This window comes from Cervus elaphus, chromosome 13, assembly GCF_910594005.1.
Source record: "Cervus elaphus chromosome 13, mCerEla1.1, whole genome shotgun sequence".
Lineage (NCBI taxonomy): Eukaryota > Metazoa > Chordata > Mammalia > Artiodactyla > Cervidae > Cervus > Cervus elaphus.
The window spans coordinates 48837438-48853520 of NC_057827.1; the positions used below are offsets into that span (position 1 = coordinate 48837438).

Below are 16083 nucleotides of genomic sequence, written 5' to 3' on the forward strand. Positions count from 1 at the left end.
TTGCAATCTAGTTAAAACTAAATATCCCTTTAGAAACAGAAGAGTGAGGAAGATTAAAAAAGAAAATGGTTTAAAATGTGACTCATTCTTCTGGTTTGAGGTTTTAAAGAGACATGCAAGGAAGAGCAAAATATAGATTTTTGTTTCATGATGAGTAAAAAAAATTACCTTAGTGGGAAAGTGATACCATTTTGCATGAAATACTGCAATTTCTTGAAAGAGTAATCAAAAAACTTATTTGGATCATTGTTAGCAAAGTTCACACTAAGTTTCTTCAAAACATAGCTCCTAATGTTTCTCTGAGCTTTTCATAGATCTATAATGGTAGAATAAGGAAAATATTTGATTTTAGGAGATATTTCCTCTGCATCATAATGAAACTTCCAATTATCATCCCTTCACTATTTTAGCAAGATTTATATTACTGTAGATGAACTTTTAGTCCTTTTTTCTTTTATATACCATGTTCCAAAATTAATTACAATAGTCTGAAGTATAAATTGTTGTGAATGAGTGTTTGGAATTGATTTTTTTCTTATAAAATATTTTAAAAGTTAGAAGTAGCCTTAAGTGGTTGGACCAGTTTAAGATGTACTTTACTTTTAGAAGAAACTAAAGCACTTTGTTTCACCATCTATTATAGCTTTTCTTTGTCACTTTCTTCTGTTGTAAAGAATACAGTTTGTTATTATCATAGTCAAAATGATAGAATGTATATTTGAAAAATAAGATTCTTTTAAATTCTTGACTCATAATTCTCCAAGCCAGGCTTCAACAGTACGTGAACCGTGAACTTCCGGATGTTCAAGCTGGAGTTTGAAAAGGCAGAGGAACCTGAGATCAAATTGCCAACATCCGTTGGATCATTGAAAAAGCAAGAGAGTTCCAGAAAAACATCTACTTTTGCTTTATTGACTATGCCAAAGCATTTGACTGTGGATCACAACAAGCAGTGGAAAATTCTTAAAGAGATGAGAATACCAGACCACCTGACCTGCCTCCTGAGAAACCTGTATGCAGGTCAAGAAGCAACAGTTAGAACTGGACATGGAACAACAGACTGGTTCCAAATCGGAAAAGGAACACATCAAAGCTGTATTTTGTCACCCTGCTTATTTAACTTATATGCAGAGTACATCATGAGAAATGCTGGACTGGATGAAGCACAAGCTGGAATCAAGATTGCCGGGACAAATATCAATAACCTCAGATATGCAGATGACACCACCCTTATGGCAGAAGGTGAAGAAGAACTGAAGAGCCTCTTGATGAAAGTGAAAGAGGAGAGTGAAAAAGTTGGCTTAAAGCTCAACATTCAGAAAACTAAGATCATGGCATCTGGTCCCATCACTTCATGGCAAATAGATGGGGAAACAATAGAAACAGTGAGAGACTTTATTATTTTGGACACCAAAATCACTGCAGATGGTGACTGCAGCCATGAAATTAAAAGACACTTGCTCCTTGGAAGAAAAGTTATGACCAACCTCGACAGCATATTAAAAAGCAGAGAGAGACATTACTTTGCCAACAAAGGTCCATCTAGTTTAGGCTCTGGTTTTTCCAGTAGTCATATATGGATGTAAGAGTTGTACTATAAAGAAAACTGAGTGCCGAAGAATTGATGCTTTTGAACTGTGGTGTTGGAGAAGACTCTTGAGAGTCCCTTGGACTGCAAGGAGATCCAACCAGTCCATCCTGAAAGGAATCAATCCTGAATACTCATTGGAAGGACTGATGTTGAAGCTGAAACTCCAATACTTTGGCCACTTGATGCAAAGAACTGACTCATTTGAAAAGACCCTGATGCTGGGAAAGTTTGAAGGTGGGAGGAGAAGGGGACGATAGAGGATGAGATGGTTGGATGGCATCATCGTCTCAATGGACATGGGTTTGAGTAGGTTCCAGGAGTTGGTGATGGACAGGGAAGCCTGGCATGCTGCAGTCCATGGGGTTACAAAGAGTTGGATATGACTGAGCGACTGAACTATAACTAACTATAAATTCTTGACTCAGATGACTTAGTGAATTACTGTTGGAGCTGTTATTTTCATACCAGGAAATTTCCAGGTTAGAAATTCCATATGCAGAATTGGCAATTATATGTTTATTTGAATACACAATGATGGGATTACAGTGCCACTGTCAGAAATATTTTCTGGTGCCTTAAAGGTTGGCACTAAACACTTAAAAATCTGACAGTTAGCAAGTAATGATGTAATTGGTTAGTGTTTCTAGCACTTATTGTACCTGTATGAACAACAAAATAAGAACAAAGGTAATTTCTTCTAGGATCCATTATTTACTTCCTTTCCTCTAAAGGTAAATGCTGTACTAGAAGAATAATTTAGAAAAAAACCTTTTATGAACAAAACATGCCACATTTCAGCTTCTTAACTCATAACAGCATCTGCATTTCCAAAGGTATAATTTGTCAATCATGACAAAATCACCATATTGCCATCTAATATAGCAAAAAGGTAAACATCGTTGCCAGAGCCATCCTGTACATAGTGCAGGGTGTTCCATGTGCTGGGGTTTGGAAATCAGACAGACCTTGGCTTCTTGCCTAGTTTCTCCTTCTTGCTGTGTGAAACAGCCAAGTGACTCAGGGTCCTTTGGTCTTAGGTGTACAAATTTAAAAATGGTGATAAAAACATGTCAGCCCTAAGGTGTGGCTCAGATGGTAAAGAATCTGGCTGCAGTGAGGGAGACCTGGGTTCGATCCTTGGGTCCTGAAGATCCCCTGGAGAAGGAAATGGCAACCCACTCCAGTATTTTTGCCTGGGAAATCCCATGGACGGAGGAACCTGGTGGGCCCCAGTCCATGGGGTGGCAGAGAGTCCGACACGACTGGGTGACTGACACACACACAAAAGCATTTATCTCCCAAGGTTGCTGTGATGGTTAAATAAACCCTTGTAGAATATACTGTTTGGTACAGCATAAGTACTTAATCCCCTAGAGGAAGAAATGACAACCCACTCTAGTATTCTTGCCTGGGAAATTCCGTGGACAGAGCAGCCTGGCGGGTTACGGTCCATGCGGTCGCAGAGTTGGATATGACTTAGCACACACACACAAGCACTTAATACTATTACTATTATTATTACAAGTGTAGTATTTTATATTTTTATACTTTATACACTACTTTCATATAAGGTCTCTCATTTGAGATAATTAGCTCCTGGATGACAACACAGCTTTTATCACAGAACTATGTACAAGCATCTAATAAGCATGATTGCTACTGGATTTGTTCAAATGAAAAAGCAGCATATTCCCCTTGCTTTGATGTAAGATCACAATTTATGAAAAGTAATATTTTTTACTCAAATTGTTCCTGACTTTAAACCATTTAAAGGTACAATTTCATTCATTTGTCCTTGTGAGGCTTTATTCCACAAACTGCCTATTACCCCACTTTATAAATGAGGAAGAGAAATGTGAAATAATTTTCCTAAGGTGAAAGGCCAATCAGCTCTATAACCAACCATCATTTGATGATGAAATGTTTGAAATATGTTGTTATCTTCTCGTCTGGCTCTTGATAAATACTGAAATTTTCAAATCTAGTTGAGGAGCATCTAAATACACAGGAGTGAAAAGCAGGCTAAAAGAGAGTGGTGGTGTGACCCTGCCATCCAGTCTTGGCCATTTCTGCCTTTAATCTTCTCAGTAATCAGCAAGTGTTAAGTCCATTTTAAAACTACCCTGTAACCTCCAACCTTAAGAAAATGAAGAGAATTTTTTTTAATGAGAGTTCTTGCAAACACATTTCACCCAAACGTTGAGAGTTTTTTTCCTCTCTTGATCTGGATGGAGTTAAGTTCTTGCCAGAAGGAAGCAGAGTGGCATGACCAGTATGAACTGGACTGGGAATAACCTGGCAGACACCTTGCTTTAGGGAGTATTTCTAGCGGTGGATGACAGTTGTTGCAATTCTTTTATACCCAAACACGCTAGTGACAGTGGTGGCCAGTTTACTCAACAAACATGTCTAGCTAACTGACAAATTTTGTTTTTTTCCTGGGGACAAAATGTTCTAAGAGTCTTATGGGAAAAGAAGGCAGACATGGAGACTTTATTATTTCATTCTGATTTATGCTTGTTGTTATTTATGAATGGCTTCCATTTAATTAGGTGTTTTTTAAATTTAAAACAGTGTTTGTGACTCTAATAACTCCCAAAGCACAAACTTGGGACATTAACTATTGTGGGGGGGGGGGGTGGGTGTTCAAAAAGTCTTTGAATCACAAAGCTGTAATTGATTGTTTAGCACATGAAAGAATTATTTATTGTTTTACAGGATAATTATGGAAACATGAAAAAACAGCTTCCACTGCTAAGTAAAACCCAACTTCCGTTTTTCAGAATTACAAGTTTTATTGTAAAAAATTTTAACCCAATGAACATATTTGCTTTAGATCTATGAGTTAAGGTAAGTCAGAAGGGGGTCTTTTCATTTGGGTGTTTAACCAGGAAACTTATTTTGAAAAGGAAAAAATAAAACTAATTTTAAATTTCTTGTTTCTTTGCAGATAGTTTCCAAACCTGAAGGCACAAGGGAGGATAAAAGTAAATGGAAAGGGACATTAAGGAGTCAGTGGTCATAGGAAAGATAGCACACCGAACAGTGTCGTCAGTAAATTACTATAACCCCAGGACACTCACACCCTTGAAAAAAGCGCATGGCAAATAATGCTTTTATGGGTATACTTAATAATTTTCTCCCATGATAAAAATTAAAACCAAAGTGTTTCATGGAGTCATTCTGAGATAATCTTTGAAATATTATCAAAAAGGATCTGGTCTGTTTTATACTTCAGGGGGGAAAATGTTCACATTTTAGAATAGCATTCTGTGATTATTTTTAATGGGAAAATAAAATATAGGTGACTTCTCCAGGGATCAATATCCTCTTTTCTCCATTCTTGGTGTTTTGCAGGCTGATTAATTTGCAGAGGTTGAGTTTGATTGCCGCTGAAGTAGAAAGCATTATAGATTCTCTGTTATTCTTCAAGCCACTTGGCTAAAGTCTACGGTTCTGTCTCTATGTATTTATCTACCTTTCCACATGGCGCTTAGCACTGGAGCTTTGGGCCTCTCCTAAACATATTGTGAAAAGCTATTGTCCTGAATTCTCAAGTCTTGCTGTGAATAGGTAACTACCCCCCCACCCCCACCCAAGATAGCTGTTCTGTGAGGTAAAGGTAAATGAGCCAGACAGAAACAGGCATTTATAAAACAGCTTTGTGTGTCTATAAAGAATGTATCCAGCTAAATTTTGAAAGCAAAAAGGGGAGGCTCTGAAGGTCATAAAATTTATATAAATCATATAGCAATTAAAGAAATAATGACTGAAATAAAACTTGTTCAACATCTAATGTGTGGTATTTTTACATGGTTGAATGGAAGAATTCAGTATTTTCTTTTTTTTTTTTTTTAGATTTCAGTATTTTCAACACTCATGGTATACTGTCTTGGTTATGGTTATTGGTTATTAATCAACCCTGGATAAATTTTTTTTTCAGTTTCTAATGAACAGTTAATTGAGTAAACTATATCATTAATCTTCTTTAAATCACCTCTTTTCAAATGTTTGAAACAAAGCATAAACAAAGCAAAAAGCAATGTTTTTTGATAGGTCAATTCTTTAATCAAATATTTCTCTGTATTTCAAATATTTCAGCATTAACAATGGAATTATTGTAAATTGTTTGACTTTAAGTATAGATATTCTCAAAGTTGCATAAAAACGTGTGTTGGAAAAAAACTAGGTAACATTTGTATAGCTAGCTCCAAAGGTTAATTTGGTTTAAATACAAACTGAGTCAGGTATTATAAAAGCCTTTCAATATATTTGATCTATTTTTTGGGAATGTGATGATAAGTTATTGTACAGCTTGTTAGAGTGCCTGTCAGAATACATTAAAAATACAAACTACATAAAGTCATGCCCTTTAGAAGGAAAACTCAGGCGTAAGTTAAATGTATTTCTTATGCAGATAGAGATTTATGCTTTAATAATTATGGTGATGTTTAAATAATGAAAAATGGAAAGTTCTTCAATTTTGGTAGTTGTTGAAAATGTTAATTCATTATATTTTCTGAAACATATAAAGAAAGCATTAAATACTTTAATATAGAGTCTACACATAAAATAATCTGAATTCTTTCCTAGAAGCAAATCTAGAATCAAATTGGTGAATCAACACCATTATTGCCACTGCAAACAGCTACTTAAGAAATCTGCTCCCAATTAACCTTATAGACAAATGAAAAACCATCTTCTAAAAACAGACACATTTATTTCTGTAAATATGTAAATTCCTCAGCATTTCTACAATGTTGAAATAAACTGTTTTCAATCTGTATTTATAGATTAGAGTTGGGAGCAATTTCTCTGTCCTTTACAAACAGCCTTGACTGCCTACTCTGAGTTCAAAACTGCCTTAAAATGTGTAATTTTTTGTATACAAAAGGCATTCTAAAATTGTATTATGCAGTTATTGTGCTAAAAGAATGACCCTTGCAATGCTTTGTTTACTGAATGTCAAATTTTCATTTGTATTACAGCTGTGTACCACAGCAGTTTCGGTTTTGTATGAAGGGCAACTAATGCACAAACAGTCAAACCACAGAGCAGTAATTAGTCTGGAAAAGATCAAAGTGTGCTCTTCTAAATCCAGCCAATTTGCTCTGGGTGTGCAAAACCAATAGTCTTTCTTTTGCTAAGGTCTCTTATTAATTTTTGCTTTCGTTTGCTGCAGAGCAGCTGCTTTACTGTCAATCCAACATCCTGCTTAAAAAAAAATCCATTTTGATGCCACAAATGCAATTTCAATGGGTTTAGGAATAATAACCAGCTTTTTTTTCCTATCCCACTTCTAGGAGATAGAAACTTGAAAGTTTTCAGCATCTGTAAAGTGAAAGAAAGCAACAGAAGGCATAGCACTGTTTGGATTTGTTGCTCTAGAAAAAGCTGAAGATGAATGATCTGTAAATATTTCTGCTTTTAGTGCTTTTAACTAGCTCTGTTCTTATCTGCTGCTTGCCTCTCCTTTTAGTATGAGTTTTTCTTATCCTTTTATAGTCACGTTATGGTTTTTTAATGGAGATGTTGAATGATCCAAATTATTAACTAAATTGATGATGGCAGGAAAAAAAATTAATTGAATGGTTTACATCTCTTGGAAAGCAAACACTAAAATCAGGAGTATCACTTGCTGTTTTCTTGATGTAATTATTATTATTTTTGACTGAGTATGGAAGTGGTCATTGCAAATGATAAATAAACTTTATTAGAGGAGGTGATTCAAACTTGTAAAGATGAAAAAGTACAATATCATCACTTAAAAAATGAAGTATAATCCCGGAGAATATACTTTACGTGTAGTGCATGCATTTCTCCCCTTCTCCATTTCTGTCATTTTGCTTATAATAGTCTCTCTGGCAGAAAGTAGGGAGAAAAAAGCTGGTCAGTTTATTGATTCCTATTAATATGGCAGCTTTTCTGTAATTGTTACCTTAAACTCTGCTCAAATATTTTCTTTCATCTCTCTCTCTCTATATATATATACATATATATATAATATATTTCTTAGTAAATTTCTTTACCCAAGCAATGGATAGGAACATGTATTAGTTGAGTAAGTCTGTTTTTATGTGTTTACTGTCTCAACAATTTTCCTGACTTCACAACACTTAAACAAACCACTTAAATTTTATTCTGAGTTATAGTCCACTCCAAATATATGCCAACTATTTGTTTTAGTGTCAATATAACCAGACACTGAAATACAGCACCCCCAAACCAAAAAGTGTAATGATACAGAGAATTTGCATAATGAAAAGAAGCATAATAATTCAATCTTGTTTACAATAATTGATTCACAAACAAATGTGTCATGTCCATGAAATGAACAGATAGGTTTATTCTGGAAGTATTTTCAACTGAACAAAAATTTAGTGCTTTTGAAAAATAACAAAATAATCTTACAGAGAAGTTATCTCTTTCTTCACACAGTATGTACAAATCAGGCACTAACTACTGATTTTACTCTGAACTAAACATGACATACTAAATTAACTTCAGCTTCAGAGCCCTTATTCTTTTATTATAATATTTGGTGTCTTATTAAAATTTGTCATTACCCAGGTGACTCAATGGTAAAGAATCCTCCTGCCAACGCAGGAGATGCAGGAGACATGGGTTCAATCCCTGGGTCAGGAAGATCCCCTGGAGGAAGAAATGTCAACCCACTCCAGCATTCTTGCCTGGAGAATTCCATGGACAGAGGAACCTGGTGGGATACAGTCCATGGAGTCGCAAAGAGTCAGACATGACTTAGTGGCTGGGCATGCACGCACGCTATAGTCCTTATGATGCATTCCATTCTTTTTCCACTCATCATTTTTGGAGGGGCCAACTCTGAGGATAATATGTGATAGGAATACATCTATGCTAGACATGAATTAAATATATTTAACCTATGTTTACAGCTGCTATTATAGAGTCTTTACCTGAATCTCTTAAAAGACAAATTGAAACATGACATTAGGCAGATAAAGTAGTCTCAGGGAATGTGTACAAAATCTGGGCTGAGATTTTTTTGTTGTTGAGGTTTGATTGGTACACAGCATTGTATGTTTCAGGTTTACAGCATAATGATTTGATATTTGTATATACTGTGAATTGTTCACAATGATAAGTCTGTTTGACATTCATCACCATACATAATTACAGAATTTTTTTTCTTGTGATAAGAACTTTTAAGATCTATTCTTTTAGCAAGTTTCACATACCCAGTACAATATGGACTGAGATTTTTTAAAAAAGATACTGAGGAGAAAGAGGCTCTAGAAAATTTAACAGACTTTCTTCCCAGAAAAAGAAGAAAAGCTAATTTACAAACTGTAAATTGGTAGTCACTATCGATTTGTATTAAATTGTCAAGAGAATGGTTTGTGAATTCTTACAAAAGTAATTGCCATTGGCCAATGTAGTAAGGCAAGACAAAGATGTAAAAAATGTTAAGGACAAAAAAGAAAGACACAGAAAACTTAAAACAACCAGCAGAGTATTAAAACAAATGGAAGAGTTCAATGAGGTGCTGGATAGCAGACCAACGATAACAACAACAAAAACATCAACAGAGTTCTTTTATATTTGCACTGGTCAGTTAAAAAATAATGGAAATTGTGCCTTTCATTATAGCAACAAAACTTGAAATATCTAGAAAGTGATCTAACAAAATGTAGAAAATACTTGTAGAAAAATATTAAAATTCTATGAAAAGGCCCAGAGAAACTTTTGTCTAATATGACCACAGCTTTTATTTATTCATTTATTTTTAATTATTTGGTCATGTTGCATGGCATCTTGGTTCCCTGGTCAGGAATCAAACCTGGGCCCATGGCAGTGAAAGCACCAGGTCTTCATCACTGGACCACCAGGGAAGCCCTGATCATAGCTTTTAGAAAAGAGTTTGAGACATGGTAGACACTGAAGAAATATTTGTTGAATTAATGAATGAATCTGAATAAATGAAGAGCTACATCATTGTCATCAGCGGGAAAGTAAAGGTTGTAGAGCCCTTAATTCTTTCTTTTTCCAGTGCAGTTCCAATATGGTAGAGGGAAGCTTTAAGGAGAATAAGTGGGATTGGAAATGTGGTATAAGGGAGAGTAACAGCAACAATGGGCTTCCCTGGTGACACAGTGGTAAAGAACCTGCATAGTAATGAGGAGACGTGGATTTGACCCCTGGGTGGGGAAGATTCCCTGGAGAAGGAAATGACAACCCACTCCAGTATTCTTGCCTGGGAAATTCAATGGATGGAGGAGCCTAGTGGGCTACAGTCCATGGGGTCACAGAGAGTCAGACACAACTTAGTGACTAAGCATGCACACAACAGCATCAACAACATAAATTAAAATAGCAGCTGGGCAGATACTGATGATAATAGGATACCATGAACCAATCAACTCAGTAACAGGTGCCTGAGAGCCAGGAGGAGCAAAATGAAATAATACAATTTTCAATTAATAGAAGCTAGCAAGTGGTGAAATAAAATTGGAGATTCTGTCTGATGGGCTTGATAGTTGTCACTATCCAAACGGCACTTGATGAGTCAGTTGATGGATTGTCTTGAACAAAATGAAATAGGATAAGCACAAGGGGGAAGCCTTGTTCTTAAGTCCAAAGACTCAATGACAAAAACACAGTATAAGAGAAATGCCTTAACGATACCACATGTAAAAAATTTAAGAGTTTAGTTAATTTTAAGCTCAGTTTGAATTAACAGGATGAAATAACTGACCCTTCTCCTTCCCCAAATAAAGCAAAACAATCACTTTTAGGCCACATTAATCAAGAAATAAAGTGTAATCATGTAAGCTGAAACTCTTAACTCTGTAAGCCCAGCCTTCTGATATCAATACTTACCTCTTAGCAATTCAGATTCAACAGATACATGAGCTTTCTCTCCTAAATCTGCTGTTCTCTTGATATTTCTTGTCTGGGAGGGCCTGTCTTCATAAGTACTCCACTACCAGTGAAATTACTTATGCCCTTAACGATGGAGTCAAGTCATCCTTATTTCAGATCTTTTCCTTATCCCCACATACACTTGGTTTTCCGTGTTTTGTTTTTTTTATGTTAGCCATTGTTCATCTCTCTCTCCCTTGTTAGCATGTTGTTTTAGGCCTAACTACTCTGTTTAGTTGTGGACAAAGTCATGTCCAACTCTTTTGTGACCTCATGGACTGTAGCCCGCCGGGCTCCTCTGTTCTCCATCCTACTCAACTCTCAGTTTCCTAGCTTGCCAGTCTCCAAACTTGCATGACTAGCTACACAGTTTCTAGGGTATGCATTCTTAAAACGCAAATATGATCTTATTTCTCAACTGTAAACACTTCCATAGGTTTTCATTCTTGCTTCTCATTACCTGTGCTCTATCCATAACAGTATTTGGAGCATTCATATCCAATACAAGTATAAATGTACATATATAAATATTTATTTTGTACATGATAAAACATACACAAATTTAAAAAAATGAGGTACTCTAAGAATTTAACTCATTCAAAATATCATTTATTAATAGAACATTTATATTTAAATAGGCTTTGTTAATTTTTAAAAACTTGACTTAAATTTTCTTTTGATACAGTGATTCGTGATTCAGTTTTTGGGGTTTTTTTTCATGCTTGCTTTTGATTGCCGCAGTGGCTAACACAGGGTACTTCAAAAACAAAAACAAATAGAAATGCATCGTTGGCTATGATTAAAGCAGTTTGTATTTTTCAGTCCCATACAACAATTATCCAGCCTTTTTTTAAAATTTGAGTAATACATTTCCAACTTCCATAATTTCAATCAGTTGTTCTTGTGAACTAACTAAAAGGCGTTACATTTTAATGTTTTTTTTTTTTTTAACCAAAAGAGCTCCCATGAAATCCTTTATTTACAAAATTTGAGAATGTTAGGAAATCATTTTTGTGCTCTTAAGTGTGCAGGTGTGAGAACAACACTTTCACATTGTTTTTGCTAATGAAATTGCATAATAATAGAAATGGTGCCATTTCAAATATGCTCTGTCCATACATGTTTCTTTTGAAAAATGGTTTCTTTCTTACTCATGGCTAAACTCTCATCTTTGTTCTGAAAGGACAGATTAAGTCTATTTATTTATTAAGGACAATTTTTCTGCAGCAGTTTTAAATTTATAACAAAATTGAGAGGAAAGTCCAGATATTCTCCATATACCCACCTATATAGTGCCTCCTCGATTATCAACATCATTCACCAGAATGGTACACTTTTGACCAAAAATGAACATTTTTGACATTAAAATTGAACATTTCGACATCATAATAACCCAAAGTCCGTGGTTTACCTTAGGGTTCACTTTTGATGCTATATATTCTATGGGTTTTGACAAACGTATAATGATATATATCCATGCTAATACCTTCAGAGTATTTTCAGTGCCCTAAAAATCTTCGTTCTGTCTATTATTCTCTCTTCTGTCCTCCACTCTGGGAAATCCCTGATGCTTTTATTGTCTCCATAGTTTTACCTTTTTCAGAATGTCATATAGTTGAACTAATACAATATATAGGCTTTTCATTTTGGCCTCTTTCATTTAGTATTATAGTAAGTCATCCACATATGAATTGAACCTTCAAGTTGTGAACTTTCAAAGCTGTGAACGTGCGTTCACATGTCCAGTCATGTAAGTTAGTTTGTGTGTTTGGTTTATATTGTCATATGTGTTCATTGTCTACAAGTAGAGCAGGAAACGGCAAAGGGATTTTCTCTGTTTGAGGAGGCACTGTTGGTTTTTGAGCCACAAGACCCGGATGTAGAACTGTACACAAAGTTTACAGTTGGTGTTGTCAGTGTTTCACCGTTTGGCCAGTATAATTGGTGTGTAGTGTTATCTCATTATTGTTTTATGTTTCTCATGGTTTGCATTTTCGTGATGACATGTGATGGGGAGCATCTTTTCATATGTTCATTTTCCATCTATATATCTTCAGTGGTGAGGTGTGTATTCAGATCCCACTTTTCAATTGAGTTGCTTGTTTTCTTGCTGAGTTTTAAGAGTTCTTTGTATATTTTCAATAACAGTCCTTTATCAGATGGTGTCTTTTTTAAGTACTGTCTCCCAGTCTGTGACTTGTCTTCTAATTCTCTTGATGTTGTCCATTGCAGAGCAGAAGTTTTAAATTCTAAAGAAGTCCAGCTTATCAATTGTTTCTTTCATGGATCATGTCTCTGGTGTTGTATCTGAAAAGACATCATCATACCAAAGGTCATCTAGGTTTGCTCCTATTATCTTCTAGGAATTTTACAGTATTTTGTTTTACATTTAGGTCTATGATCCATTTTGAGTTAATTTTTGTGAAAGGTGTTGGCCTGTGTCTAGATTAATTTTTTTTTTGCATGTAGATTTCCAGTTGTTTCAGCACAATTAGTTTAAAATATAATCTTTACTCCATTGTTTTACCTGTGCTCCTTTGTCAAAGACCAATTATCTTTGTATGTGTCTATTTCTGGGTTCTCTATTCTGTCCATTGATCTATTTGTTTATTCTTTTGCCGGTGCCACACTGTCTTGATTAGTAGTTTTACAGTAAGTCTTGAAGTTTAGTGTCATCGGTCCTGTAACTCTGTTCTCCAAAACTGTGTTGGCTAGCCTGGGCCTTTTACCTCTCCATAAAAACTTCAAAATTAGTTTGTCAACATCCATGAAATAACTTGCTGGGATTTTGATTGGTGTTTGTTTACTTTAAGAAAATCTAGGTGGTATGCTAATGACAATCTATTCTCATCATAGAAAAGGTAAGCAAATTTTGGACATTTATTAGTAAAAGGAAAATGTGCAACTCATCTTTATATGTCAAAGTTCCTTTTACATCCTTTGCTGTGAGATAAACGTCTGCTAACATCAGATTTGCATGATAACTTTTCACCTCATTAAAAGGTGATTTCAAATTATTTTAAAGATATGGGCTACATTTTAAAGGATTTGTTTTTGTAAAATTAATGCCATCAGCAAAATATTCATCTGGATTCATCATTTTTGTACCCAAATTTGCCTTTAATGATTCAGATAATGAACATTTTCCATTTGTCTTAAGATTTCCTTTTTTTTTTTTTTTCTTTTAGTCAAAATTTGTATTTCTACTCAGTATTCCTTAATGTAGCCTTTTGAAGAGAGGTCAGTACTGCTAATGAGAACATATATTCTCCACTACACTTCACTGTATTGGCTTGCAAAAAAGTTCTTCACATATTTTATTATTGACACAGTGTCTAACAAACATTAAAAATAGAAACTTGTTAGAAATATCTATAGTTTATCCAATAGTTTAGTGAATTTTCTAGTACTTATCTCTTCAAATATTTAGCTCTTTATCTATCTATTTACCATTTTAACTAGTCACCATCTTAGGCTGGGTTCCCAAAGAAGCTGATCTTGAGGCAAGAATTTGAGTGGTAGTAATTTATTTGGGAGGAGTAGATCCCAGGAAGCACAAATGAGGGATGGCAGATGTTAGAAAAGAAAGGAGGGGATGATCCAATAAATGAAATGTCAAGCGAGTTCCTGCTGTGGGAAACTAGGGTTCATTCCCGTGGAGAGCTTAGGAGCCAGTACAGAATTTTTCTGAGGGCTGCCCTGGTGGCTCGGGGTAAAGAATCTGCACCCCTACCGATGCAGAAGACAGGAGCTTGATCATGCCTCGGAGCAACTAAGCCTGTGTGCCACAACTATTTAGCCTTTGCTCTGGATCCTGGGAGGCATAACTACTGAGCCCACGTGCCGCAGCTCCTGAAGCCCACGCCCCTGAGAGCCTGTGCTCTGCAAGACGAGCAGCCACCACAATGAGAAGCCCACACACTGCAACGAAGAGAAGTCCCCGCTCACCGCTACTGGAGAAAAGCCCTCGCAGCAACAAAGACCCAGCACAGCCAAAAATAAAAATAATTTTTTTTTGAAAAGAATTTTTCTCAGTTGTTCCACTTGAAGCAGAATAGATGTTCTCTGACTCTTGTCTGTCATTGGCTAAATACTAATCACCCAGTAAAAAAATTCCGTGGATAGAGGAGCCTGGCAGGCTATAATCCATGGAGTTGCAAAGAGTCAGACATGACTGAGCAACTGAGCATGCACGCACCTGACACACACTTTTGGCCTACCTATTTGCAGATCTAGAGGGGAACCCTCAGATACAGGGATACTGGTGCTGCTGGAAGATGTCCACAGGAGGAAGAAGACTCTTGAGAGTCCCTTGGACTGCAAGGAGATCAAACCAGTCAATCCTAAAGGAAATCAGCCCTGAATCGTCATTGGAAGGACTGATGCTGAACTTGAAGCTCCAGTCCTTTGGCCACCTGATGTGAAGAGCCGGCTCACTGGAAAAGACCTTGATGCTGGGAAAGATTGAAGGCAGGAGGAGAAGGAGATGACAGAGGATGAGATGGTTGGATGGCATCACTGACTCAATGGACATGAGTTTGAGCAAGCTCCGGGAGATGGTGAAGGACAGGGAAGCCTGGAGTGCTGCAGTCCATGGGAGTGAGACACAACTGAGAGACTGAACAACAACAAAAAGTTCTGGGTAGAGGCACTGCATCATCTGCTGAGGCCTCCATATGGCCTTGAGAATGCTTTTGACCATGTTTCCTAGGCAGGAAGAAAATAACCAAAGTTACTAAGTAAAAACTCTGCAAAAGAGGCTTATAAACTTTATTGAGTTTAGTAAACTTTGCAAGGTCTTCATATTCTACATGTAAATTCATATCTTAGATAGTTTCATATCTTCATATTCTACATGTAAATTCATATCTTAAGTCACATGTCAATGACTTAACAGATTTGAATGTGTTGTTAGTATTTTTACCTGACAAAAAGATTCTACATGGAGTGGAAGGATTAGCTCTCCCTTTTTTTAAACTCTTATTTTGCTTATCTTATTAGAGTTTTTAGTTTTGGTTTTCTTTGATGAGATCTTTCAAAAGTCACTTGTCTATTTTCTGAGGGTTATTTACTTTAAAGTAGCTAATATATGCAGCATTTTAAATAAAAACAAAATGGTGATGACTAACTGTCCAGGGCTTCATGTGTGGAATTCCCATTTTTCTTTCAAGTTGCTTTGCTTACATGTCACTGTTTGTGATATGTGACAGTTTGACATTTAAACCTATTGAGGGTGCCAGTGTCAATTCAAGTGAAATATTAATAATGCTTAATATTTGACTAGTTCTTGGGGTAAAAATCAATTAAAATAGAAGTTCTCATACTCAAATGCTTCTTTGAGTATGTATATGAGCTCATACTTCCCATGCTTCATACCCAGCATTTCATATCCAGTTATAGTGAACTTTTTGGAGTTCCCTGAATTTATCATGTTGAGTCTTTATGTCAGGGCTTTTGCTTATACTATTGTTTCTTCCCAGAAAGCTCTTTCTGTATGGATTCCTTGGTAATACCTCTTCTATGAAACTTTTCCTGGCTCTTTCCTACTCCCTAGGAAGCACTGAAAACATACTCTTGAAATGTTGCTGTAT

The 16083-nt window shown here is 35.9% G+C and overlaps 1 long non-coding RNA gene across 1 annotated transcript; it reads left to right on the forward strand.

The window, feature by feature from the left end:
- The first annotated feature begins 1887 nt into the window (after positions 1-1887).
- LOC122706925 lies at positions 1888-5233 on the forward strand. Its single transcript, XR_006344504.1, has 3 exons — positions 1888-2070; positions 4310-4441; positions 4542-5233. It is a non-coding gene; the product is annotated as an uncharacterized LOC122706925 (long non-coding RNA).
- Positions 5234-16083: the final 10850 nt, after the last annotated feature.